Source organism: Cavia porcellus, unplaced genomic scaffold, assembly GCF_034190915.1.
Source record: "Cavia porcellus strain 051 isolate PalLab524CR breed Dunkin Hartley unplaced genomic scaffold, mCavPor4.1 scaffold_5, whole genome shotgun sequence".
Lineage (NCBI taxonomy): Eukaryota > Metazoa > Chordata > Mammalia > Rodentia > Caviidae > Cavia > Cavia porcellus.
Genome location: NW_026947488.1, coordinates 84,174,150 through 84,201,873, shown reverse-complemented (window position 1 = coordinate 84,201,873; position 27,724 = coordinate 84,174,150). Strand labels below are relative to the sequence as shown.

General features: G+C 38.0%; 1 long non-coding RNA gene across 4 annotated transcripts in view; it reads right to left on the bottom strand.

The window, feature by feature from the left end:
- The window catches only part of LOC111753436 (uncharacterized), a 118,301-nt gene that overhangs the window by 31,610 nt on the left and 58,967 nt on the right, over positions 1-27,724 (bottom strand). For all 4 annotated transcript variants that reach the window (XR_010047648.1, XR_010047649.1, XR_010047647.1 and 1 more), the window contains one exon: positions 20,603-20,752. This is a non-coding gene — a long non-coding RNA (uncharacterized LOC111753436). The remainder of the gene's footprint in view (positions 1-20,602; positions 20,753-27,724) is intronic.

Below are 27,724 nucleotides of genomic sequence, written 5' to 3'. Positions count from 1 at the left end.
GGAAAAAATAACTCAGGAAAAAGGAGATAAAAAAAGAAGAGAAAATAAAAAGATATACGTATACAAAATAAAAATAAAAAGATATGTATACAAAAACTTGTATACATACACTTAAAGATTACTAAGATAATTGTACTATTAATTCTATTATTCTTGGAACAAAACAGTTAACATGTGTAGAATTACATCAATTTTTCATGACTATATATAGTAATTCAAGTAAGATTTTTGAAGATAACTATGCAAAACAACAAAATTAGTTATGTATCTACCACCTTGTTTTGAAAGCCTACATTGTTATTGTTTTGGGCTCTTTATAATAGTTATTTATTTGACTCTTGCTTCTATTTTTCTTATACTTTGTTTTGTTTTTCCCTTTACTACAGAAAGGATAGAAGTACTTGTATAGGTGTATATATGCCTTGAACTTCACCTAAAAAGTTCACAAGAATTGATTTTAGTGTCTGTGATGATATGAACAGCTACAGTAAAGAAAACAAAATATCATGGTAGCCACTGTTGATTTCCTATCATTTTGTTTTGAAGTCTAATAATGCTTTTATTCTTGGTTTTGATTGGCTTTAGTATGTTTTCAATTATTTGATTTCAATATGTGTGAAGGTATGGACAGCTATTTTGAAGAAAACAAGAGTCATTATGGTAACTACTAGTGATTTCCTATTGTGTGGTTTTGAAGATTCATAAGGCTCTCATTCTTTTATTTTGATTGCTTTTATACTATTTTGTTTTGTGTGTGAAGTTATGGACAACTATTTCAAAGGAAACAAGACACATTATGGTAGCCATTGCTTATTTCCCGTGGTCTTGTTTTGAAGTTCTGTGTTATTCACATTGTTTTGCTCTGATCTATTTTGTTCTGTTTTGTTCTACTTTGCTTTATTTTGTTTTATTCTCTTGAAAATAAAAAAAAATTCATAATAAAATAAAATCATTATGACTTTCCTCCTATGGCTGATGGATTTTACCCCACCCTCCTGCCCCTCAAGAGGAAGTGCCATACACACAGAAACTCTGTTTCCAGAACTGCCGGTGCAATGAAATTATCTCACATAGACACCAATGATGACTGTAATGGCTGATGCTTGATTAAGGGTAAGGAAGGCTTTTTGGGGAATGGGGGAAAGATTTTAATGTAGCTTGGGGTGCAAAACACTGGAAGGGATAGATTGGAGGTAAATAAGTGTGAATGCATGATGGGAACCATAAGTCTTCTGCCCAAAAAGTGAATACATGGACCAACAATAAATTACTTTGTTTATAAGTCCCCCAATGGTGATCCCTGTGATCCACTATTGACTTTCCAGAATGCTAGACAAAATATGAAATTTGGAGTCAGATTTGTGTCTGAATCTTAGCTCTGCTTCCTCCTCAATATATCCTTGAACTCAATCTCTATAATTCTCGAAAATCTCTGTCAACACCCCAAAATTGCTGTACAATTAAATTAAAATATAAATGACATGTAAGAAACTACATATATGTAGTATATACCTAATAAGTGCAAGATTACGAGTAATAGCTGTTTTTTGAAAAGTCTATTCATAAATTTCAAGAAAATGTGCTAAAACTTTCATTTATACTTTGTGAAAAATAAAAAATAAATTCAATGCCACTAGGACTAAAAAGTTTCAAACTCCTATCTTAAATGCACTTGCGACTTGAATCATGGGCAAAGTATGGAATAAATCCAGCATAGATGAATACATTTTATGCAAAGGATAAATTATTTGATATCTTGCATAAATCAAAACTTGCATAATTCATGAATAATCTTTCTAGTAGAAGAAATATAAAGTCCAGATACTGGTACATGAATCTATAACCATTGTAATGTATTTTGCTTTAATGTAGTCTATTACTTCCTTTGCATTATCTTCAATATTTCACAAAGTGCTCTCTCTGAAATTAACAGTACAGAGTATGGTAGCTCATCTTTATCTCAATAGTGTTTTATTATATCTACTTTTTTCAGGCATATTTTCAGAACTAGTACCAGTACCAATATAACCAGTTAATGAATATATATGACATTATTTTATAATTACAAAATAATCCAAATATACTAACAGTGCATATTCACATAGAGATGCAACAGGAATTCACATCATGTGCATAAATTTCTGTTCTGATAAAACATGGCAGGCTTGACCATTTCATAATACTGAAATGGGGCCCCCATGGAACAAAAGACAAACACAGCTACCATTTCCACAAGCTGTCGCTTCAGCTTTGGAGCTACCAATTCATAATATTTTTGTCTGAAATATTTGCATTATTTCATTTATGCACAAAGTGAAATTTTGCTGCTATCTCATAGACATCATCTCATATATGTATGAAATATGGCTACACAAAATCCTAAATAAGAACAAAGAAAATATGACCTTGTAGACTAAGTTCACAGCTTTAATTAATGAATCTATCAGCAGCAGACTATTTATTATGCCTGCTGGCTCTGATACCCTGGGCATTATCTGCATTTAAAGAATAAAAACCAACAGATGGCTGCAATTTTATAAAGAAGAAACAGTCTCTGACCATATTTCACAGGGGCTCTGAAGAACATTAGTGCTTGAAATTCTAGAACTCATACAGTTCTGCAAAGATTGCTGAAATATTGCCTTCCAGGAGGCTAGCCAATCAGGGCAAGGCTCAGCTGAGAAAGGGGAAAAGGGGAAGAGGAAGAGTGGATGACAGAAGAAAGAAATACGTGAAAATGCAAAGTAGAACTTCCCAATAATATGTCTGAAACATCTGTCTTACCAAAGCAAACTAAAAAACTTAATGCAGATATCGAAGTATTGCATCAGTTCATTTTGCTGGTTATGATATTGTTCTACAGACATGCAAGATATTTCCTTCTACTGGGGAAAACTGTGTAGAGGCTAAGAGATCCCTCCATGTTGTTTTACAGCATGTGATTCTACAAACGTCTCAAAAAAGAGGAGGAAAATAGGTATTGAGGTAGAGAAACTAATCAGTTATTTGTGCAAGGACTGAACAATAAGGATGTTTATCATTATGTTCATATCAGCAAAATATTACACAAACTACATACATTTCTAATATTATGAATTAGTTCATTACAAAAATTATCTTACCCATATAAAAAATATCATGCAGCCATTAAAATCATGCTATAGAAAAGTTTATACGATTTGGAAAGATATCCACAATATGTTTTCATAGAAGCAACTTATAAAACAGTATGCTCACCATTTTGTAAATAATAGCTATTCATTATCATTACATATAAGAAGGAAAGAAAGATTACAAAAATACACAATGCTAGCACTGAGTGATCGAGTTAGGGAAGATTTTGCTTTTTTAAGTTTGTGTTTTCTAGAATTTCTTCCATGACCATAATTCATTTGCATAACAATACTTATTTGATATGGCATGTGAGAGAGTGAAGGTATCATGGTGAACAAGGCACACACCGGTGGTTTCCAGGAGCTTTCTGGCTTAGATAGGCAGCTTCAGTAACGGTGAAGAAGGTTGAAATGCTGAGCTTCCCTGTAACAATTTCTTGACTCTGTTAAGTCTTGCCCTGACCCCAGTCTCGTTCAAGAACCAGCACTCTATTTGCAAAGTCTTTTAGTGTCCAAACCACAGATCTTTGACTTTCATTTCTTAGACTCCAATCAGAAATCAGCACAATTGCTTATACCAGTCACCTATTCTTCTCTTAGGAGAAAAGAGACACAGAGACCAGCATTTGTAAAACATCTGGTCAGATACTGCCATAGGCTATGTTTGTATAGCATCTGGAGCTCCAGCAGAGACATAGAAAGAAAACCTTATTGTCAGCATTTACAAAAGAGTGAAATAGGAGCATAGGGTGATTGAACAGTTTGTCCATGGATGCATAGCTAATTTGAGATCCACTGATCAAAGTTCAATATATGTGTGTACTGAAATGCCACAATGCAACTCATTTATTCATACAATTAATATGTTAATAAGGATAAACAAACTTAAGTCTGACTTCAGAGTTCAATGGCTCTTTTTATACACAGCAGTCTGCTTGCCCAGTCACTTGCGGGAAGTCTGCCTCTGGAATACCAGGCATTGGACGACCTACAGCTTCAAATCCTGGGAAGAACTGTTTAGCTGGAGATGAAACCCAGGGATAAGGGTTTAATTTGATTGGCTGCAGCTGGGAAAGTCAAGAGATGGCTCAAACACAACTTCAGGAAAAGTCCTCTGCCTTTACTCTCTTCAGGAAACAGCATCACAATTCTTGACTCCTTCCCTCTTGCAAAAAACAGCCTCAGATACACTGTGTTCCCAACTCTACTCACACAAAGACTGCTCTTCCCCATTAGGATTCCTTGCTGGTGCAGACTCAGAAAGCCGGTCTGCGAAGATTTGTGCTTGTCTGTTCCTGAACTTTTGACCTTCTAATCCTCACTACCATTCTGTCCTGATACATAAAAATCCTCAGTAAAGCGGCACTGATTGACAGCTCAGTAGTCTGCCAGGTGAACTGCAGTGGCCCCACAGGAATCAACTTAGTGGATAAAAATTAAAATGCATAGACGTGTGTAGAGTATAATACCATTTATATCTAAAATTTTAAAATTTTGTACATATATATTTTTGTCTTATACAAAAATGAAAATTTTCAAAGCTTAGAAAAATTGTGAGAGTAACTGCTTGAATCTCTCAAACCTATCTCCTATCATACAGGTGAGATTGAAACTGATTGATCAGTGAGTTCAGGTATTCTCTCATCTATCCATCATCAGACAAGCTGCCTCCATCCCCTGTCCCCCCACTCATGAGCAACCAGATGCGACACAGGCTAAGACGCTAAAAACTAAAATAGGGGAGCAACTTGACATTTGTGTTGTTTGATTGACTGTGCAAGCCTGAACCTGGTAGTCTGCACACCTATTTAGAGAATAACAATATGCAATAATGATTGTGAATTTCCTACTGTCCTATCACTGTTTTGTTTTGTCTCATTTTACTGTTCTGTTTTATTCCCTTTAAAATAAAAAATAAATAAAAAGCAGTGGCAGAAGACAGAATTTATTCCTGCTCCTTGGAGGCAAGAACTTTGAAAAGGAAGATTAATTGTTTAATTGGACGGAAATGAAATCACCACGTTAGGAGTTAAGAAATTAATCACACAAAGTTTAAAGAAAACTTCACAGAAAGAAAATGAGAAAGGAGGGAAAGACAGAGACAGAGAAGAGACAGAGGCAGAATTTTTTAAGGGTTAAGATTAAGAATAAAAATGTGAAAGAATCAATTCTTTCCTTCCCAGAAAGAACCAGCAAAGACACGTTTGACCAGAAGTAGTTAAATTTTTCAGAACTACTAAGATTTAGAATCAGTAATTCTATTAGTAATTTCACTGTTTCAACCAACCAAAGCAACCTTCTCACATGAATAGGCCTAAGTGAATTCCTGGATTTTCAGAGTCCCCCGTTGGCCTCTCCATGGCTTTCTCCACCTCAGTGAACTGCACATTACCCCTGGAGCTGCTCAGGCCGGATCCCTCCTCACCCTGACGGTTCTCTCCGCACCCTGTACTCAGCAAATGTCGCGGGACTTACTCGAAATTTGATGGGGCGATGACTCCTTCTCCCTGCCTTCACCTCTGCCAGCTTGGTCCAAGACACTTCTAGGATACTGCAAGAACTTCCTACAGGGACTTCCTATCACCCTCACCCTGAAGAGCTCAATTCCATTCACCACTAGGGTGATCCTTTTAAATGTAAGCCTTATCTCTTATACCTCAGATCAAATATCAGTAAGATGGATCCTCTTAGCAGCTCTGTGCTGGAGCCTCCCTTTTTTACCCCCCTGACCTTGTCTTAGTATCATGCTTTTCCTCATCTGTCCACTCCAGCCACACTGGTTGGTGACTTCTTAGGCATTTTAAAGATTCTTCTGTCCCCTTTTTTCAGGTACTCTCCTACCTGAAATATTTTTCTTCCGGAGACCTACATGGCTCTTCCCCCTTTCTCTTTCAGGTTTATGCTTAAATATTGGGCTTTACTTTTTCTTCATAGAAATTATCAACACATAGTGTTTATTTAGATATAATAAATATCATTTATTTAGGTATTTGTTTATTTTTGTCTCTTCTAATAAAAAATCAATGAAGGTAGCAGTTTGAATTTTTTTCTCCTCTTCTAGAAACAAGATCTAGTCCATGTAACCCCATAAAAAGTATCTGTTCAATGAATTTAAAACACTGTCATGATCAACAATAAGCCTATTCCCACCTGCAGCCTTAAATACACAAATACCACTTTTTATTCTCAGCCCTAAAGTCCTATGGCCAATAAAAGATGGAATGTCAGGTTTTGCTATATTGTTCTCATCAACAGGCATTTGAATGAGGTTTGAGAACAGTTTTTAATGTAGTATTATACATCTTAATAAGAAACACTACAGTGTCATAACACATCAGACTTTAATTTTCATGTAAAATCAAATTGGCAACTACATAACAATAAAAAGTCAAAATTATGAGCTGCTCAGGGAACAAATAAAGCCTGATTGTTGGTGTTTAGCATTCTCTTGCCTTTCGTAGTAGCTGCCCATTTGTATCCTAATAGTTCTAGATTGTGCTCCTGGAGTAGGAAATGTCACCACCCTTAGTTACCATATAGTGCCTTATTGAAGAAGGCACCTGTCATAAACTATGTGCCTTTGGTTTTAGACTATTTTACTCTCTCTTACTCTAGCTCAATGATTCTTGACCAGAGGAGAAATATCAGAGTTAACAGAGAAGCCCTTTCATACTACATATTCCTGAGCTGCATTCTGAGAAATAGTGATTCATGGGCTTCAACAAGAGTAAAAGAAAATGGATGTGAACAGCTGTAATTTAGGAAAACTCCCAGATACTTTGAGATGATTTTCTGGTGCAGACCCACTGTGTAGTTACTACAAATGCTAAATGTAATTACTCTGTTGTTAATTCAACTAAAGAGAGGAGGAGCCTGGAAGGATAGTGGCCAGCCCACTCCAAGTGAAACAATCCTCTAGTATTCACAGATAAAAAAGGGATTGTCCAAGGAGTAGGATTTCTATAATTTCTTTGAGCCTTATTCTAATGTATTTTCCAACTAAGTAGGAAATGCCCATTTCTTTACTCCCAAGACTTCTGACCGCACTTTGTGATAAATCTCCCAGTCCCCTGTGATCCAGTCAGTCTTCACTTCTCTAAGTCGTCCCAGCTCCTACTCCACAGGACTTGGGACAACTTAGCCTATATGAAGGAGGCTGTGGCATTGGACCTGAGAATGAGCAATAGTCAGCTGGGTAAGTAGGACAGCACACAGATGAGGTTGACAGGGGCATGAGAGGCTTGCTGGAGGGAGTGACATTTTAACCTGTACTTGATGAACATGTAGGAATTAGCCAGGGAATAAAGTGGGCAAGAGAAGGGAAGGAGGACCACCATAGGCATAGGAAGTAGCACTTGCAGAGATACCAATGTGAGCCTACCTGTCTTGTGGTAGAACACAAGCCCCTTGTGCTGGGCAGAGTTTTCAAGGAGAATAAAAGAGAAGTTGGGGCCAGCTGATCAAGGGCTTTGTAATCCCTGCTAAGGAACCTGTGCTTTATACTAATGTTAAAGGGAAGCCATTGAAAGGCTTTTAAACAAAGGAGGAACTTGACAAATTTTCCATTCAAGGAAAAGCATAATTGTGTCCTGTGGAAGACAGTTACAAAAAAGTCACCCTGGATGCAGGGAAACCAGGCAGGATGCCACATGTATCCAGATGAAAGGTGAAGGGCTCCTAGTGCCCTTTTTTGTTTGCGCTCTACTGTAATATAAAAGTGAGTGCCGGAACTTCTGAAACCAACTTGAAAGTTTTCTTGACACCCAGACAACAATTTTCTTTTCCATAAATGTCATTGGACAATTATTATCTTCTACATACCCACTGTCCAATGCAGTAGCCAGGAGCTACATGTGACTGCTGAACATTTGAAATGTTGTTAATCTCAATTGAGATGTGCCTTGAATCTCAAATGTGTGCCAAAAATTTGAATGTTTAGAATAAAAAATGTAAAATCACTTTTATATACACTACATAGTGAAATGATAATTTTAATATATTTTGTCAGATAAGGTATATTGTTAATTCCATATGTTCCTTTTTACTTTTTAAAGATATATGAAAACTGTATTTATAGGTTTAACTATATTTCTATTGGAGACAGCTATTTTAGATTCTCAGAATCAAGAATACAGCAAATTAAAGCCTCCAGAGCCAGGCGTGGTGGTATATGCCTGTAATCCCAGCACTCTGGAAGCTTGAGGCATAAAGATTACAAGTTTGAACTGAGCCTGGACAAGTTAGTGACTTAGAAAGACCTTGTTTAAAAATTAAAAAATAAAAAATGATTGGAAATGTATTTCAGTATGAAGACCCCGAATTTAACACCCAATACTACAAAAAAAAGGAAGAAGACTGCTCCTTCCATTATGAAAGTAACATAGTCCCAAATCAATCTTAAAAATGAGAATAAATGTATTTTTTATCTTCTATATAATCAATTCCCTTTTAACTAAGAACTACGATACAACCTTTGTACTGAATTGGCACCTAGGAGTTATTCAAAGGCAAATCCAACTTCTCAATAATGTCTTTGTACTCAGGAAAGTCCAAAGGGTATCAAAGATTCTGTACAAAGAAACATTTATGTGATTCCAAGAATAACTGTGATGAGATAACTGAGCCATGTTTTAATACATGAAGTGGAGATGGCTGTATCTAAAGTTTCAATGCTATGGACATGTTGTAAATTGTGGTGTGATGTAGCATTCATCATGTTAAATCAATGGTGTGGATTTGAATTCTATTGGCATGGTCAGTTATTTATACTTTTTTTTACTTTGTTTTAATTCCATAGTTGATAAAGATATGAACAATTTATTAGTTTTCTGTCTGAACATTTTTCAGTGATAAAATAATGAGAATAGATTTTTGAACACTAGAGATATGCTACAAAATTTTCCCCTTAAAAGAGATCCTTTTATTATTCAAGTTTTACAAATCCTGCCCTGGATCATGTGTACATCTCATTCAGCACATCTCACCACTCCTTCCCTTCCTACCCCCACCACTCGGGCTGTAGTCGGGGGTTGCCAGGAGAACAATTACATACAGAACACATAATTTATAGTATTATATATACTAGCCACCCAAGAGGTAAACACAAGAAAGTGCAAGAAATTTCTGTCCACAGCACTAAAGACCTAGAAAATCCAGTCAAGGCCCTGGGTCCCATGGCAATAACCTACATGAGTTCATCTGAAAACCTAGAGCCCACAACAATGACTCATGCAAGTCTATTTCATGGATCTGCACTGAGAATGCCCAAAGGTCAGCGGCGGAAGCTAGAAAGTCTATGCCAGCAGGGTGAAGTATCTGTGCCAGCAAGCCAAGTGTTCTGTACTAGAGCCAAGAAGTGACCTCAAAATAAATATCAGAGCTCCCCTGAAAAGTACTACAGCCATCCTTAGTGACAACTTCCCTAGATTTTCCGATAATGAGAACTGCCAAATTCATATCAGGAAGCCAATGTGACAAACTTCTCCTGGAGATTGAACAGCACACATCTTCCCCTCTGGAGCCAGGAAGCTCCCCCAAAGTGAACCGCAGCCATTCTCAGCAACAAGGTCTCAAGCTCCTCAGATATATGTGGGCAGAAAAACAACGGACTCCAAAATTTTTAAAAGCACTTTATTAGCTAAGTTCAGCATCCACATTGTCCCAAAAAAGTAGTCAGGGAAGTGTGCACAGAGCCAGGGGCTGCAGGGAGTTATAAAGTAGCAAGCCACAAGGGGAGGGAGTCAGGGTCTTAGGATCAGTTTGTCTCCATAAAAAGTAATTTGGTGGGGCTGGGGATTTAGCTCAGTGGCATAAGCGTCTGCCTTGCAAGCAGGCAGTCGTGAGTTGGATCCCTGGTACCGAAAAAGACAAAAAAAAAAAAAAAAAAAAAGAAAAGAAAAGAAAAGTAATTTGGTTTCCTTTTACAGGAACCAGGGAGGTGGAACAAGCAGTTACAGGAATTGGGGAGGCGTAGAGGGGGTGACATGGTGGGTATGTTACAAGGTTGCAACTTAACTGGCAATTACACAAGTTTTACAGGAAGAGAACAAGTTATGGTAAGTCCTCTGTACCTCCATCCCCTTTTCTGTAAAAATTGGCATAATATTAAATCACTGGGCCGGGGATATAGCTCAGTAGTGCAGTGCCTGCCTGATAAGCACAAGGTCCTGAGTTCAATTTATGGTGCCAAAAATAATTTGCGTGGATTGTTGTTGTTTCTTTCACTTTTTGTTTTCCTTTTCTGTATCTTTTTCCTCTTAAATCATTTTTTGTATTTCATATGGTTATATTACTCAGAAATTCTTAGAACAGTGATTAACACTCACTAATGGTTAAAATTTCCTTCCATAGTGGAATAAAAAATATAACGAAAGAGGCCCAAACACTACAGAAATCCTGTCTTCTCTGACTACAAATTTGTATCCCAACCACCTTTAATTAGAGAAGATTCCTCCTCTAGTGTTGGAGCTGGGCCACACAGATTCCCTCCTCTCATTTATACCGACACAGGAGCATTGGCAGAAATTGACTTGGAACTGCCTGTAGCAAGAGATGCATTTACTGAGAAATGGGAACAGTGCTTGGCCACAACCTGTACATCACCTGCAAATCCACACATTTGTAGTTGTATCATATGGAACTCCAGAACTCCACAGCTCAACTTCAAAGAGTGTACTAGGTTTTCCTAGCCACAAAATATCTAGGACCCTGGCTGATTTCAACTGCTTTGTAAACAATATATTCCTAGAATGCAGATGCCAGGCATCATATCTAACACACCAGCGACACTAGGCCCAACAGATTTAGCCTTCTAGTTAGTGTGTCCAGAATCATTGACCTAAAAATCTAAAGGAGTTTGATGCTCTGTATCAGTGGCTTTTACATTTCAAAGTTACTCAAAATCACCTGGGATATAATGAAAATACACAATTCCAGGCCCTATCCTATATCAATGAGCCCATGCCTTTATGCTTTTATTAGTTCAAGTGTTTCTCAATAATGCTGTTAGTCAGCCTTGCATCACTATAATGAAATATCTGGTACAATAAAGTTAGAAGGAAGAAGTGTTTATTTTGGCTCACAGTTTCAGAAGTTGCTTGGCCCTGTTCCTTAGAACATGTGGTGGGCACCATGGCAGGTGTGTGTAGCAAAGGATATCTGTTCACCTCATGGCAACCAAGAAGCAAAGAGAAAGAGAAAGACAGGGACAAGAGTCCCAGTGTGTCTTTCAGAGCATGTCCTAGAGATGGACTTCCTGCCGTTGGGCCCCACGTACCACTTGCCATTAGCACCACAGGCTGAGAACCAAGCCTTCAACACCTGGGCCACATGGGGAGAATCTAGGATCCAAACTATGAAAGCTCTCTGCCTCCCAAATGGGAACCACTGATGCTAAATCAGGGAAGGCTCAACAGCTCACTCCTGTACTATAATCCAACATTTCAAGAATCCCTTAATGGAACAACTTTAATCACAAGTTTTTCCTTTCAATATTTTCATTAATAAAATTAATAAAGACATGAAAGTACTAATCATATTTAAGTAATACTGTCTACATACACTGCAGCATTTCAAAAAGGTATTTGCATAAGTTTATTTTAGACTTGGGGATTCTTACAGCTCTCATATTGTCTCATTATTACTGAAAACACACTTTAAAATTATGATGTGAAGACATTTAATTAACTTTTAATTGAAATGACTCCAGGAAGAAACCTATAAATAGCACATTTATCTTCACTGTGTTTTCATTAAAAGACACAGAAAGTGATGTATGGATGGGAAACACAATGAAGCACAGACAGTGTGGTCTCCAAAAACAGAGACCTGGCATTCTCCACTATAATGGGATAGTGCAGTAATTCCTAACAATGGAGTTCAGAATTCCAGGAATCAATCACCAGGATTCTACCAAGCATCTTTAAAATACCAGAAATGACCAGTATTTCAGAGTCTGTAATGAATTGAGGCTAGCAAGTTCCCAATTTAATGAGAGGTTATATTCTGACACACTGTCTTTTTCCTTGACATAGAATATTTTTCTTCACTGCTTTTACTGATATTTTACCATTAATAATTGTATAATTATTGACATTTCTACTCAATAGTCTAAACATTGTAGGACATCATCCTTACAAATAATTTTAACTGAATTTTAAAATAAGATTTTAATTGAACTAATATAACAATACTATCGACAAACAAGTCCTTTTTGATAAGAGCTAGAACATGATCCATGGTCTAAAATTAAAATTGTTTATACCACAGCACAATGGCTGCATGGTACTGAGGAAACAAGAGGATATGGAGAGGGCACAGACACCATGCCCAGTCCTCTAGGGTGGGCTTTGCATACTAACTCCTCCTCAAGTTTGTAACCATGTCCTTCCGACTGTTCAATCACCAAATCGTCCTATATTTATCCCGTTCTCTCACACCCCAAAATCAATTCAACCGCAAATCATACTATTAAGCTGTATCTTTAAAATATTTCCATTTTCTCCATCCCATTATCACCAGCTTTCACCTTCTCTCCATCATCTTTTACCTAAATAATCACACATCAGCCTTCAAATAGTTCTCCATGCTATTTCATCTATGTTGGATCATGACATGGTCCTTTCTGCTCATGAGCACTCATTTTATTCCGAGTAACAGCCCAAGTCCCTACCAAGACCTACAGAGTTCTGTGCATACTACACTCCAGCCCCACGGCCCCTGCTAGTCCCCAGGTCCATGCAGCATGCTCACAGCCCACCACTCTGTGCTTGCTGTTTCCAAAATGCCTGGGATCGCCTCACCCCTCCAAGTAGCCAGATGACTTGCTTAGGAACACTCAAGTGTTACCTTGTCAGGGATTCTGTGGATTTTACAGCAACTGCTCTCATGTATACGTAAAAACAATCTGGAAGAAACTAGTACTAGCAGAAAACTCGGTACACATGATACAGATTTGGGAGCTGGATTCTTTTTTATATTTCTTTATATTTTTATTACAGAATAATTAGTATAACTAATATTATATTAATGATGACTGAGTAAATATCTAGTCTAGCTCATAGAAATCCAGGTAACCTCAACACTTAGGGAGTTCCATAGCTAATATGTTTTATATGTTTAAAGGCATTTTTATGGACCAGCATGGAAAGATATCTAGAAAATGAGGACTTGCCTTATCTCTTGAGGAAAAAGAGTCACTTATTCAAGCCTGCAGTAAGTCCTCTTATTCTTCTTTTGCTATTCCCATGAGTTACCTCTCGGTTGACTCCACTGAACACTTGGTCAGCTCCTAGAGAGTCCAGCTCCAGCTGGGAGCGTGGTAAGAAGGTAGTACAGTCTCTCCAGGATGATTCGTCTTCCTTAGGGCCTGAGGCACAGCAAGCCACTCACTCATGTGCCAGGGCTTTTGGGAACCCCGGTGTTCCCATGTCCTAGCCTAGCAATGCATGAGGTGCCAGCAAGAGAGATGCCCTCTTTCTGGAAAGCAATGTTCTCAGGTTTGTGCTTAAAAGTCATAGTGAGAAGCCCATGTGCACTAGAGGCCAGGTACCCACTGTGTGCCCCAAAGCGAAGTCAGGATTTATAGGGAATATCTGAGGTCAAAGCCAGGATTTTCCCCACAGAAATTAATAGATGACTAAAGAGGGAAATGTGCCACATGGAACACTAAACTAGGAGTATGAGCACCTATGTTGTCCCACTACTTGTGACACATTGGCCAAGTCACCTGTCACCTCCTCCAAGAATGACGGAATAGAGTGAAATGATGACTAATGATACTTCCCACCTTGTATAGCCCTTAAATCCTCAATGCAACACACTGAGCTCTTTCCCAAACATCAAATCCTTGCTCAACATCACCTGGCTTCCCTTATGAAGGCTTCATCATTCCAAGAAGCCAGTTAAGTAAGTATTCGAGAAGCTTGGCATGGTTGTGCATGCCTGTAATCCCCGTATTTGGGAGGCTGAGGCAGGATGCTTTCGAGTTTGAGACCAGCCTTGGCTACAAAGTGAGCTCATGGCCAGCCTCAACTGCATAGCAAGATCCTGTCTCAAAAAGACAAAGAAAAAAAGTATTAGAAAATTTACACTCAAAAGTAGTTGGCAAACTAGATGAAAGCAACACTTGGGTTAGTTGCCACATATGGAACTCAGACCTTGTTTGTTCAGTTTTAACTCCTACTTCCTCAAAATATAGTAAGTACTCTTTGCGCAGAGGAGTCTGGACCCCCTATAATGCACAGCCCCTGCCTAGCCAGCAGTAAATTCTCTGAGGATGAGCAGCACTGCCCCAGCCAATCGACATGCCTCAGATATTTGTTAGTCATGTCCCTATGATGAGTCTGACCCTGCAAGTGCCATGTGCATCACCTTGACCCTTGTCAAAGACAGTGACATAACATGGTTAGGAGAGCCACAATGATCAAAGAGATTAGGATTATTATTACAGATATGACAGTTCTCGGGTGGACTGGGGAGGAGTCTGAGCACAAATCTGGGCTGTGTAACACAGGCAGAGCTTTATGAAACTTATTGTTGTAGCTTGGTTCTGCATTTTTCTGCATCCAAGAGGAGGATGGACCACAGAAGAGTATTCTGTTGTCATCACAAAGGAGGCTAACAAGACAATGCAGAAAATGGCTCCTGCCCCTCACCTCTCCAGGCAAAGCAATTTAAAATGCCCCCCTTTGTCTGCAGATTTATACATCTTATTTTGCAGCCACACATCTCCAACTGGCACCTGTATGTTGACTTTTTAGAAAAGAACATTTCTCAGCCTTGGGAGGAAGAAATATTATTTCACTGTGTGGCTCCCAGGTTACAGCCAAAGTGGTCTCTCAAGACTCTGTATAAGTCAAAATAAATGCAGACTTCACTGCCTTTGCAGCCAGGTGGCTTGCAGGGAGCTCAGCTCAGGATCTGGGCTCAAAGGGCACTCCAAGGATTAGTATGTGGTAAAACAGTGGTCTCCAAAAATATCTGGAAACATTATTTTACCCAAATCGAAATGGATTTGTTGTTTTATATTTCATTGTGGTCATGGATTTGTTACTTACTTTAGAACGTGTTGGAGCATCTGTTTAACCATATAACCCTCTTCTCCATTGAGTACCCCACAGGAATAGAGTTTCAGGGATCTCACTCTGGAAAATTTTCTCTTTGCAACATCCCAGCTTTAAAACAAGAGCTGTTTTTTGTTTTGTTTTGTTTGCTTTGTTTTTAACAAAGGGCCAGAAATTAAATGTAGGCTTTTCAGGCCATAAGACAAAATCAAAGATACTATATAGTACTTAGAAGAGAGAAAACAAATTTTCACAGTTAACTTTCAAAAATATTTTTTATTCCACAAAATTTCTACAAATATTTAAAATTCAGAATAGAATTATCATAATTGGGCACATATTTTTTGCAATACAGGATTATTAATTAGAAGATTGAAATTCTTTTTTGGAGGGATAACATTTTGCTTCATTGAGGCTCAAAATTAGTCTTCCCTAGTATTACGGCAAAAAATGTAACATTTATACTTTTCTAATCACTAAGTAACAGCACAAGCTAGAGGAGACTCTATAGTACCATTGCTCTGACTCTGTCTTACAGATGAAGAAAGCAAAGCCCAGATTTCTGAGACCACTGCTCCCCTCTCATAGTGTCTCACAGCCACAGGGAAGATAACCCCAGTCTTGTGACTTTCAGTGACATAGCAGCTGTCTGAAGAGGCTTGCATGTCTTGTGGCAGAGCTACCTAGGGGCCACTTACCTTCTTCAATGTTGTAGGTACCTTTTAACACACACACACACACACACACACACACACACACACACACACAAAGCCCACATGCCCAAGACTCTCTTTTAAGAGACCAAGTCTCATTTGTTAAGGGAGTAGATGAAAGTGGCTACACCTGGCTTTGCTCCGTAAAGCATTGCTGGAGCATTATTGCTATGTTGTTGTAAGGTACAAGATGGTCTGTCACCCTGGACCGTATGCACCACGAGGACAGAAGTATTATCTTAATCTCCCTTCTGTCATTAGTACTTACAGCACATTTAATGTTTAAGTTTAGTAAGCTGTTAAGTAATGATTTTCTCTCTTCTTAAAACTCTCCATTGACTATATTATACTTGGAATAAAATCCATACTTATTTGACCCACAAGATGCTTCTTGATCTGGTCATGCCAACATTTCTGGTCTTACCTATTTATACTTCTTTCCCTTGCAAACCACAATGGCCACTTTCATCACTCACCAGATGCAGCAAGTTTATTCCTGTTCCACTGGTTAGGCCTTCACCTGTCTCTTCTTGACCTTATCCCTTCTTATTTCCCTATCCTTCTTTCAATCACTGTCATTTAACACCCACCATCCTTCACATTTACTTGTATTTTCTTACCTATACACATGTGAGCTTCATGAAATAAGATACCCTTGCTATCTGGCTCACTGTTGCAATTTCTTAGTCACTTGGTCAGTATCCAACACATAGTAGACACTCAATAATGTATGTTGAAAAAAATGAATTCCTTCCACCAGTGCTACCCACCCTTCTCACTATACTCATGTAATACAACAAGTATTTGAGGAATAAAGAAAAATTAAGACTGAATTAATCTTTCTTTTAGATTCAAGGGAGAATTTTGTTTGGGATGAAATATTTTATCTCTGGCTAGAAACAGAGCCAAAAACTTGGTAAAATAATCAGAAAAGCCAAAGGCAACCAGTGGTGCTACTGGGTGCTTACAAAGTTGCCTGGCTCTCCAATTTGTTTGCATCTTAGTTTATGTTGCTTTAAACCAGTGCGCCAAAATTACAGCCTCTCACTGGCTGGCACATAAATTTTTAACTTTAAAACCATTTTATTTCAAGCTTGACAAATAGCTTTTGTCGCTAGGTAGAGTAATTAAGGGAGCAGTATTGGCCGTCACCAGACTGGGCAGACATTTCTTTCTCTTCAGTGTTTTGTTACCTGCCTGATGGATTTGGCAGAACTCATAGAAAGGCTCAGGGCTGAGTTATGTACATTCTCTTCTGGCAGGAGCTTTGTCAGGAAGATGTATCACTCCCTCTCTACTGAGCAGCCTCTGTTTTCCAAGAACCATAGCAAGCATGCCTGGCACAAGTGCCCAAGCTCCTCTCTTCATCTCTTCTATTACTGACAGTGGACAGATACCAGATGAAAGTGATGGATAATCCTAGCTGAGGTTTTCATCCTGCTTGACCTCCCCAGTTTGTTCTAGCTTTACATTCCAATGCGATGTTGTATTAATAATTCAATATAAATTTCAGAACAAATGCTTCAGTGCTCTGGAACTACCATATTGTACAAGTGCGGATAAAAAGTTCAATGGGCTTTGCAAAGTGTATTTCAAGAAAAAGGGAGAAAAATCAAGGATAATCATAGATGATTAAAGGTAGACTACTTGAGAGTTTGGCTGCATCACTGGATACATGAAATGTGAAGTGATTCTTTTATGATAACTCAGCTAATCAATGGTACGGCTGTGTATATGCAGTCATGTTTTGCTTCACAGTTTGACAAGGTCTTACAAATGTGTTGTTGAGTGGTTTGATCTTTGTGCTAGTATCATAATGTACTTGTATAAAACTAAGGTCAATCACTTGACATGGCCATTTAATGAAATCAAGGAAGATAAAACACAATAAGTATGTGTCACATGCTGCCAATATAGCACAGCATATTCTTTCACAATAAACTATTTTTTGGTGGGAAAGATATATATTCAGAGCAAGATTACTAGATATTATGACTATATAGTTTTAAATTTTTTGAGAGACCAACATAGTGTTTACTAGGATGACTACAATATTTTATTATAAATAAGGTAGACTTGCTTATTTTCTGATAACAATTTATTGAATTTCAAACGAGTGATGCATAAGAATTCAAATTTCTCCACATCTTCACTAACATTTGTTATTTTCTTTTATTTTTTTCTGTTGTTAGTTTTGGAGCCGCCATCCTAATAGACGTGAATTGTTATCTCATTGTAATTCTGATTTATATCCTCCTAACAATTATGATATTAAGCATGTTTTTTTATGTGGTTATTGATGAAACTTCATTTTTTATCAAAAATTGTATAAGCGCCTTTTATAATAAATTCTACACTTCCCCTTTCCCTCTATACCTTGATGTTCCTTAATGGTCAAGATTAAATTCTACCAAATCTATGTAGGTATTCTCTATATTCCAATTCTTCCAGACATTTTGCATCTGAACTATTTCTTCCTTTCATTTCAGAATGGCTACAAAGTCCATGTCCATGAAACTAATTATTTATTGATTATACACCGTGAGATTCAATTCAAAAAATTGACAATGTCCATGAAAGAAAACGTTCAAAATACTATGGAGGAGATATATCTACATGGAGGGAGAAAAAGAGAGAGAGACAGACAAAGACAGAGGGAGAGAGAGAGAGATTTTATCAGAAAGTATGTTCCTCCACACTATCTTAAAATATGTTAAATTATGGATATTCATTGCTCTGCAGGACTGCATTTGTTTTTTATGGACATGTGTTTCATTCACAACAGTGGAAACACTCTGAAGTTTTTATTTTGGGGCTCAATGGCCATCAAAAACGTATTAGTGGAATTTTCTCGAAGAGTGGATTTGCTACTATAAACACAAAAGAATTTTCACAGAAATGTGATTCTGGACAATTTCAAGAGCCTAATCAGTCTTTGTAAGGACCAGAGTTTTGTTACATTAAGTTGTCCCAAGTGTGGATTTAACTTTCTATTGTAAATTTTTTGGGGTCCTTTCCCTTTGGACGGGAGATTAAGACATGGAAATGTAAAGTATCTTATTGCCATAATGAAGCACTAAAAATAAAAAAGTAATAATAAAGCCCTGTGCTCATAAAGATATTTTTCTTGACCAAATAGTCTACCAATTAGGTACTTGCATAGTTTCGAAAAATGCTGACTTCAGTTTTTCCTCTAGGCATTTATTATTCAATAAACTGTTGCTTTTCCTGGGAAATACAATTTCACATTTTCCTTATGGCACTTTAAGCACAATTAAAATTAATTTATATGGACATTTTTCCTAAGCATATTAGTTACTGTCTTTCTCCGGAAGTACATGTCTATATTTGCCCTTTGTGTCATTCTAAGTGGTGATAACTGGATAAGAAATTTAATTCACATCTCATATAGTCCAGGCATACACCTTTGCACATAGTGAGTGTTGCTGAGTTGGCTTCACACTCTTTGCTACTTCGTTTTTACATCCGCATAGGGGCATTTATGTTTCTTTCAGCGAGAGGTCAAACTGTGTGCCCTTCAAGTTCAAGTGTTCGAATTCTAAACACCTCAGAATGTGGCCATACTTGGTATTCGGTCCCCTGGCAGATGTGATTATCTAAGATGAGATCATACTGGAGCAGGGTGGGACTCTGATCTAATTTGATATTAGATCCTGTCTACAGAGGAATTTGGATTTAGATACATATCAACAAAATACGATGTGAGTATGGAGGTAGAAATCATAACGACACCTCACTAAGAAACATCAGTGAATGCTAGGAAACTGCTAGAACTTACATGGGTCAACTGGACCAGATCCTCTCCAACAACCCTACCAAAACTCTGATCATTGATTTGTAGTTTCCCAAATTGGAAACAATAAATGAATGTTGCTTAAACCACTCAATTTGTGGCACAAAATTAATAAATTATCCTATGTTTAATCCATTGCATATTACTGCATGAGAGGTACAATAAGATATATCCAGAATATAGGCAATTTATCCAGCTAACTGCCTCCTTTTGCCAAGCATAGTGGTGCACACTTAAAATCCCAGTACTTGAGAGGCTGAGGCAAAAGGACTGCCCTGAGTTCAAGGCCAGCCTGGGCTACATAGTGTGTTCAAAACCAGCCTAAACTACATAGTAAGACTCTGTCTCAGAAAGAAAGAAAGACAGAGAGAAAGAGAGAGAGAGAGAGAGAGAGAGAGAGAGAGAGAGAGAGAACTCCTCCTTTTGTGGCACCTTTATAGTTACACTTTTCTTCACAACTCAAAACTCCAAACTAGGAAGAAATGTCAAAGTTTACAAAGCTGTCATCATGTAAGAATATACAAAGAAATTTTAGCATACATTCAAAATAAATCCTAGAAGCCTCTATCAGCTATGTACATTGACTTCCCAGCAGATTTGGATTGGATATGTAAGTTTTCTTTATCCTTGTAGTCAATTTTTTAAAAGAATTTATTTAAAGAAGTCAGTTGTGATGGAGCTACTGTATAAGAGTAAGTAAGCCCATGTAGCTTTATTTATTTACTTATTTATTTTTTGGTTCCGGGAATCAAACTCAGGATTTTGCGCTTGCCACTGAGCCATAACTCTGGCCCCTTTGAGGTCAGTTTTCATGTTAAGAATTGTATCAGTCAGGTTTACTAAAGAAACAGATATAACACAAGATAAATACATGCATAAAAAATTGCAAGATTGGCTTACCATGGTCAGCCACAAAGTCACGAGGGAGCATGCAGAGGGTATCTGCGTGCTGGAGGTTGAAAGGTCAGCCCAAGAGCTGGAGCTCACTGCAGTGTCCCGTGCCAGTCTGTATCAGAAGGCCAATGGGTCTAGGACAGAACACTGAAGAATCTACAATGGAAGAATGAAGATTCTAGGATGAAGGATGAAGAGTTTCAGGCAGAAGCTAAAGAGTGTATGCAGAAGCCAGGAGACAAAAGCAAAGACTGGAGCTTCTCTGAAGAACCCACAACCAGTCCCTCCTCATTTGCCTTTTATTGTATGCAGGCTGCTCCCCTGGGGTGGGTGTAGCACTCACACCATCTGCCTGCCCTCCTCTTGCACAGGCTGAGGATGTTCCAAACTAGGGACCCTGGCCCCCTGCTGATCTCTTAGTTAAACTTCTGAACTTCTCAAATTGACACAATGAACAATATCCTAGAAAGGTAATTGCTTGTCCTCTATACCCCAAGATGTAGAGCTGCTGAGTCACTTACTTAGACTCCTAGACTTCTCATGTTAACACAATGTATGAACCATAATAAGAATATCTATGTCAAGAAAACCTTTTCTGAAACCACCTAAAATGACTTCAAAACTTAAAAAGAAAGATTATTTGAAGTTTCTAGGGTATGGGGGAGGGGTTTCTTCATTTGTATTTTTCAGTTCTCTTCACCATCTTTCCATAGATCTACCATGTAATTCCCATATCATGACACTTGCAGAGCCGATGTATTTTTTAACTAACTTGAGGTCAACTTAAAAAGACAATGCATGTCGCCTAGCTTTTTCTACCTATCAGGCATGGAAAATGCTGCCTAATTATGGTAGGTCTAAGGAGAATAGAGTATCCATTCCTACAGCAGTCTCCTTCATTGCCTGATTGCCTGATGCCCATTTCTTGAACACCATTGTTACATGTAGTATGTCTGTCTGTATTTGACGTTCCTGAGCAGAAGATGAATCTGGCTTGTTGTAATGGATAGAGTGGAATTTCAATTTGATTGGCTTTGAGGTTCACCCCTGAGATTAGTGGAGCACATTTCTAGGTGTATCAGAGTGGGTCAGGGAGATATGGCCTTGGTGTCTATGTCTGGTCCCTTGTGCTGTCCACTCTGGTGCTCTCTCTGCCCCACCACCATGAGCTAAGCAGCTTTGCCTCACTACATCCTTCTTGCATGGTGTTTCTGCCTGCCTATCATGGACTGAAACTGTAAGTCAAATTAAACCTCTCCTTCTTCAAATTGTGGGTGTTGGATATTTTGTTCCAGACAAGAAAGCTGATAAATACGCCACTGTTATTCAATCTTGGCCACAACAGGAATCTATTTGATTTTTTAAATATACATATCTAATTTATTTGACATATATCTTTGATTTTACAAAAACAATGACCAGTTCATCATGACACACATGAGTGTGTCATGCACTCATTGAATTACGATGTTAGGTCAACTATAACCTCACTAGGCAATTTCTCAGGTGCATTACAGTCTTATGGGACTCCTATATGTGTATGCAAACATTTGAGTATGAAACATTATTATACAGTTTGTAATTGTATCTACTTCTCCATGTAAATGTCATGAAAATAAGTTTTGATAACTTGCATCCAGTCAAATAGAGGTTGCTAACAAAGTCTTGATTTGTGCTGGTATTCAAACAATTGAATGTGGATGTCTTGTGCTCTAGGAGAATGATTTGGAGATGACAATGTACAATGTATGTACCATTGTTGCCTTCTGAATGACATATTTTGAATTTTGTTGTAGTCGTTGTCTTCTTCTTCTTGTCCTCCTCCTCCTCCTTCTCTTCCTCCTCCTCTCTTCTTCCTTCTTTTCTTCCTCCTCCTTATCCTCCTCCTTTTCCTTCTCCTCTTCCCCCTCCTCCTCCTCCTTCTTCTTCTTCATCTTCATCTTCTTTTTCTTTCTTTTTATACTTGAAATGGATTTGGAAAAACTGTCTCACCTAGAATAGATCCTCCTTTCCTGTTGGTTCATAGATTCAAATCATTCCCATAATCAATCCCATAATGATTTAAGACAGGAGCATGTCCATTTTGTGCAGTTGAGCTTTACATCCAGCAGTTATTTTGATGCATCTTCAAAGGATCCTACCAAAGCAGCCTTTGCCAGAATAAGAATATCCTGTGGAAACATCTTTGTGGAATATCTTTGTGGGGAGCACTATGCTACTGGGATACCACCCACATGAGGAATCCATGCATTTAAAGGTCCTCACTGAGGATGGGGTGGTCAGTGTACCAAAGAACTCCCTGCTATGCGTGTGAGCGCCTACCTTGTAGTAGAGAACAAACAGGAAAAGATACAACCTAACACATGACATGTCTGCCCTTTTCTTTTATTCCTAACTGAACACTGGGAGGGAAGGGAGAAACAGAAAGAGAAGAATAGAGGATAAAAAAGCAAAACTGCCCTCTTCTGCACTACAGGGCTTGTATCCTTAGCATGGGGGAGGTAAGAAGTGGTTAAGGCATCAAACTTTGCATTCTTAGTCAGAATTTGGTCATGTCTCAGTGGATATTGTTGTAATACTTAAAAGAGACCAGAAAGCAATGGATGCTGCCTGATAGCTTGCCAAGAAGTATGAGAGAACCTATTGCTTTCTAGTAGTTTTATTAGCTCTTTCAGGTACTACTAGTTCAGTAGGAGTGGAAAGCAGTTGGTGGGCGAATGCAGAGACTGTGAAAGTAAACATAAGATGGAAAAGCTCATCAAAAATGTATTCTGTTTGTGACAAGTTTAAACTTTATTCTGTGGATGTTTAGGAAACAGTTTCTTACTCAAAGCAATGACATCAGTTTTAAAAACATTCAGATATTTATGATGCACCGACTAGAGGTCAGACCCTGTTCTAGGAACAGAGGCTGCATCAGTAGGCAAAACAGACAATGAACCCTTGTGATGTTTATATCCTAGAGGAAATTGACGAATGATAATGAACACAAGTGTCAAATATCTAGTATGTTATAAACTGGAAGGTGCTGTGGAGAAGCAGCAGGGAAAGAAAAATTGGAAGAGCTGGAGAAGACAGGATAGAATGCATTTCCTTGGCTTTTATTATTAAATTTGGGAACCAGGTAGGCAATATTGACAAAGTGACATTTCACCAAGGACTTGAAGGAGATGAGTAAGTTAACTGTGTAAACAGCAGAAAAGATCAGCTGAAAGGTCAGGAAGAGGACTGTGCCTCTTGTGTTTAAATAGCAATAAATGAGGAACCCATGGTGACTGCAATACAATAAGAAGAGGAGTTGAAGAAAATCGAGTCAGACAGCACCACAGCAGATCTCACAGGGTCTTGTAGAACTTTCATTATTATTCTGAATGAGGTAGGGTGACATAATCTTTCATATGAAGAGTTAAAATGTGCACAAGCAAAACACAGGGGAGCATCTTGATTTGAATTACACCGTAAAGGATAACTCCAGCTCAAAAATAAGCTATGGTGGTTGTGGTGGTGAAAGTGGAAGAAAGGGACAAGTTACAGGCAGGGAGATAGCAGGCTTTTGCAGGTTTCTAAGTGAGCACATATTTAAAAACCACTCTGGATACAATGGAGAGAATGGAATATAAAAAAGTGAGACAGAAAAGGTCAGGATTAGTTAGGAGCCTATTGCAATAGTTCATCCATGACATAGCTAAGAATTTGAACATTTCTGGCATGCAACTTGTTCATTTATACTAGAACAATTCAGTTTTACAGAAAAGATGAATGAAATGATTGTAGCAAAGATTTCCAAAGAAACAAATCTAAAAGCTAACCCATTAGAAAGTATATCTCAATGCTACCTGACACAGACACAGACAGACAGACAGACAGGATATTAGGAGGGGGCTTTCAGAGACATCTCATCTCATCAACTTACAGAAACTTACTGTTTTTGTTTTATTATTTAGATCTTTAATCCATTTTGATTTTGGTTTAGTGCATGGTGAAAGATACTGTTCTAGTTTTAATCTTTGGCATATGGAAAGCCAGTTTTTCCAGCATCATTTATTAAAGAGCTATCTTTCTTCCAGTGAAGTTGTTGGCTTCTTTGTCAAAGACAAGAGGTCTGAATATGTCTGGAATTGTTTACACATATTCTAATATGTTCTCTATTAAGACCCAATCCAAAAATTGGCATCTGGAGATGAATACACAGTTTTCAGATGAAGAAATACAAATGTCAAATAAATATATTAAAAAATGTTCATCATCATTGGTCATTAGAGAAATGCAAATTAAAACAACACTGAGATTCCATTTCACTCTAGAAAGAAAGGCCAGGATAAATAAAACTACCAACAACAAATGCTGGAGAGGCTGCAGGGAAAAGGAACTCTTCTGCACTGTTGGTGGGAGTGTGGACTGGTGCAACCACTGTGGAGATCAGTATGGAAATTCCTCAAAAAGCTAGGACTGGAAGTCCCATTTGACCCAGATATTCTACTTCTAGGCATATTCCCAGAAGAACTACAAACATCATACCACAGTGATGGATGTGCACCCATGTTTATAGCAGCACAATTTGTATAGCCAGATCTTGGAAACAACCTAAATGTCTATCAACTGATGAATGAATAAAAAAAGATGTGGTATTTTTATACAATGGAGTACTACTCTGCTATAAAGAATGATCACACACTTCTGGAAGAACATGGCAGATAGATAGCAGCAGCTACGGAGGCTTTCTGAGATACCCCACTTAGAACCCAGGAATGCTGCAGTACAAGGAATCCTAAGCAAGGGGAGATACACCCTACCAACCCAGGAATGAACTAAGCTAAGAGAAACCAACTGGAAACCCAATCCTGGTGCTATAACAGGAACAGATAAAATCTCAGTGCAGAAGCTAGAACCCGCGCCACTGGAAGCCGCGATTTGAATTTCCTGCTGCCACTGCTGCGTCCAAATCTGCAGGGCAGGGAGAGACACACGCAAAAGCTCTGAGAGTGGGAATCTGTGAACGGAGTTGAGAGCAGGACTAGCAGGGAGCCCTACATCAACTTGCAGTGAGTGAGCGGATTGGGGACCCTTTCACAGAGTAGGAGACTCCAGCAAAGGACATACTGGGACCAGGGAGACTTGCCGGAACAGGGCACTGCAGTGACTTCAGTCACATATTCCCCTCTCAAGTGGGATTGGTGCGGAGTGCCTGGCCTGCATGACGCCGCTCTGACTAAGACCCAGTAGACTAGCCCAAACCAGGTCACAGCACCTGGAGGTGCACCCTAGTGGTGAAGCCTTCGGTAGATTGACTTGGAGGGGTGGGCACAGCAGAGGCTGCCCAGGTCTGCGTCTCCCTAGTACACTGCAGTGGGCAGGAACACCTAGCCAGCACAAGTCAAACAAACTGTAACCGAAAAAGAATGATCACATTGAGATATTTATAAATGAATGGATGCAATTCAAGACCATACTCATAAGTGAAATAAATTAAACTCACATATGTAAATACTGTATAATCTCCCTAGTGTAAGAAATGGTAAGAGTACATAAGATACAAAAAACTCAATAAATACAGTGAAAGGATAAGAATCTGCTTAAAGGGGAAAGAATAATATCTCAGGGACAATGAGGAAAAAGAAAAAATATCTAAAATTATATAAACACACTTAAGATAGCTAAGATGATTGTGCTACAAATTTTTTTTGTTCCAAAGTTCCTTGTTTTAAAGTTATTTTGTTCCAAAGTTCTTGGAACAAAATAGTTAACATTTATAGGATTGGAACAATTGTGCATATTTGTATGGTGATCAGAGGAACTCTTGAAGATCATTATGTAAAATAACAACCCTAGTTATGCTCATACCACCTTGTTTTAAAGGGCTATATTGTCAGTGATTGGGGCTCTTTGCTATTGTTTTTTATTTGTCCTTTTGGTTTTGTGTTTTTCTAGGAATGTGTTTGTTTTGTTTTGTTTTGTTTTGTTTTGTTTTTCCCTCTAACACAGAAAGGATAGGTATACATGTAGATACTCATACATGCGTAGGACTTCTCCTAAACCATTTATGAGAATCAATTATATAATGCATTATGAAATGAACAGCTAACTTTAAAGAAAAAGAGACATTAAAGTATGCAGCACTGATTCCGTAGCATCATGCTGTGAAATCCAGCAATGCTATTATTCTTTGTTCAGAGTGATCGATTTTAGTCTGTTTGCATTGTTTAATTTCAGCATACATGAAGGTATGGACAGTATTTTGAAAAAAATGGGAGACATTATGGCAGCTATTGTTGACTTCTCTATTGTCTGGTTTTCAAGACCTAAAATGCCTTCATCATTCTGTTCTAATCAGTCTAATACTATTTTGTTTTGTATGAATTCATTGTATGTGAAGATATGGACAACTATTTAGAAGAAAACAAATGACTATATGATATACAGTAAAGATCTCCTGTTGTCTTGCTTTTAAATGTGCTCTTACATTGTTTTCTTTTGATCTGTTTTGTTCTGTTTAATTTTACCCTATTTAAAATAAAAACATTTTTAAAATATAAACTTGAAATATCTCTAGGTAAATGGATGTACCTTGAGACCATACTAAATTACCTTGAGACCATAATAAATTAAACACACATGTGTAAATATCACATGGTTTCTCTGATATGAGAAACTCTTTTTTTTTTTTTTTTTTTGTCTTTTTCATTTTTATTGGTACCGGGGATCGAACTCACAACCACCTGCTTGCAAGGCAGGTGCTTATGCCACTGAGCTAAATCCCTAGCCCCTTGATATGAGAAACTAAAAGTGTAAATAAGGAACAAAATGTATAATACCTATTGGAATATGGGAAGAAATTGTTCAAAGGAGAAGAGAAAGAGAAGGAGAAGGAAAAGAAAGAAGAAATAAGAGCCAAAAAGTAAAAGACAATAGAAGGAAAAATAAAAACAAATATTTTGTAAATAAGGAGGGGAAGGGGGCTGAAAGGTGGGGAGGGGAATGGGAAAAAAGAAGAAGCCAGATATATTATGTACTAGTACAAACTCCCTATGATGAATGTTATTACTATGTATATGTAAAATGTATCAATAAAATACATTTTAAAAAATGGAAAATGGAAGAGCCCTTGTTTAACTTGGTAAAAGCCATCTA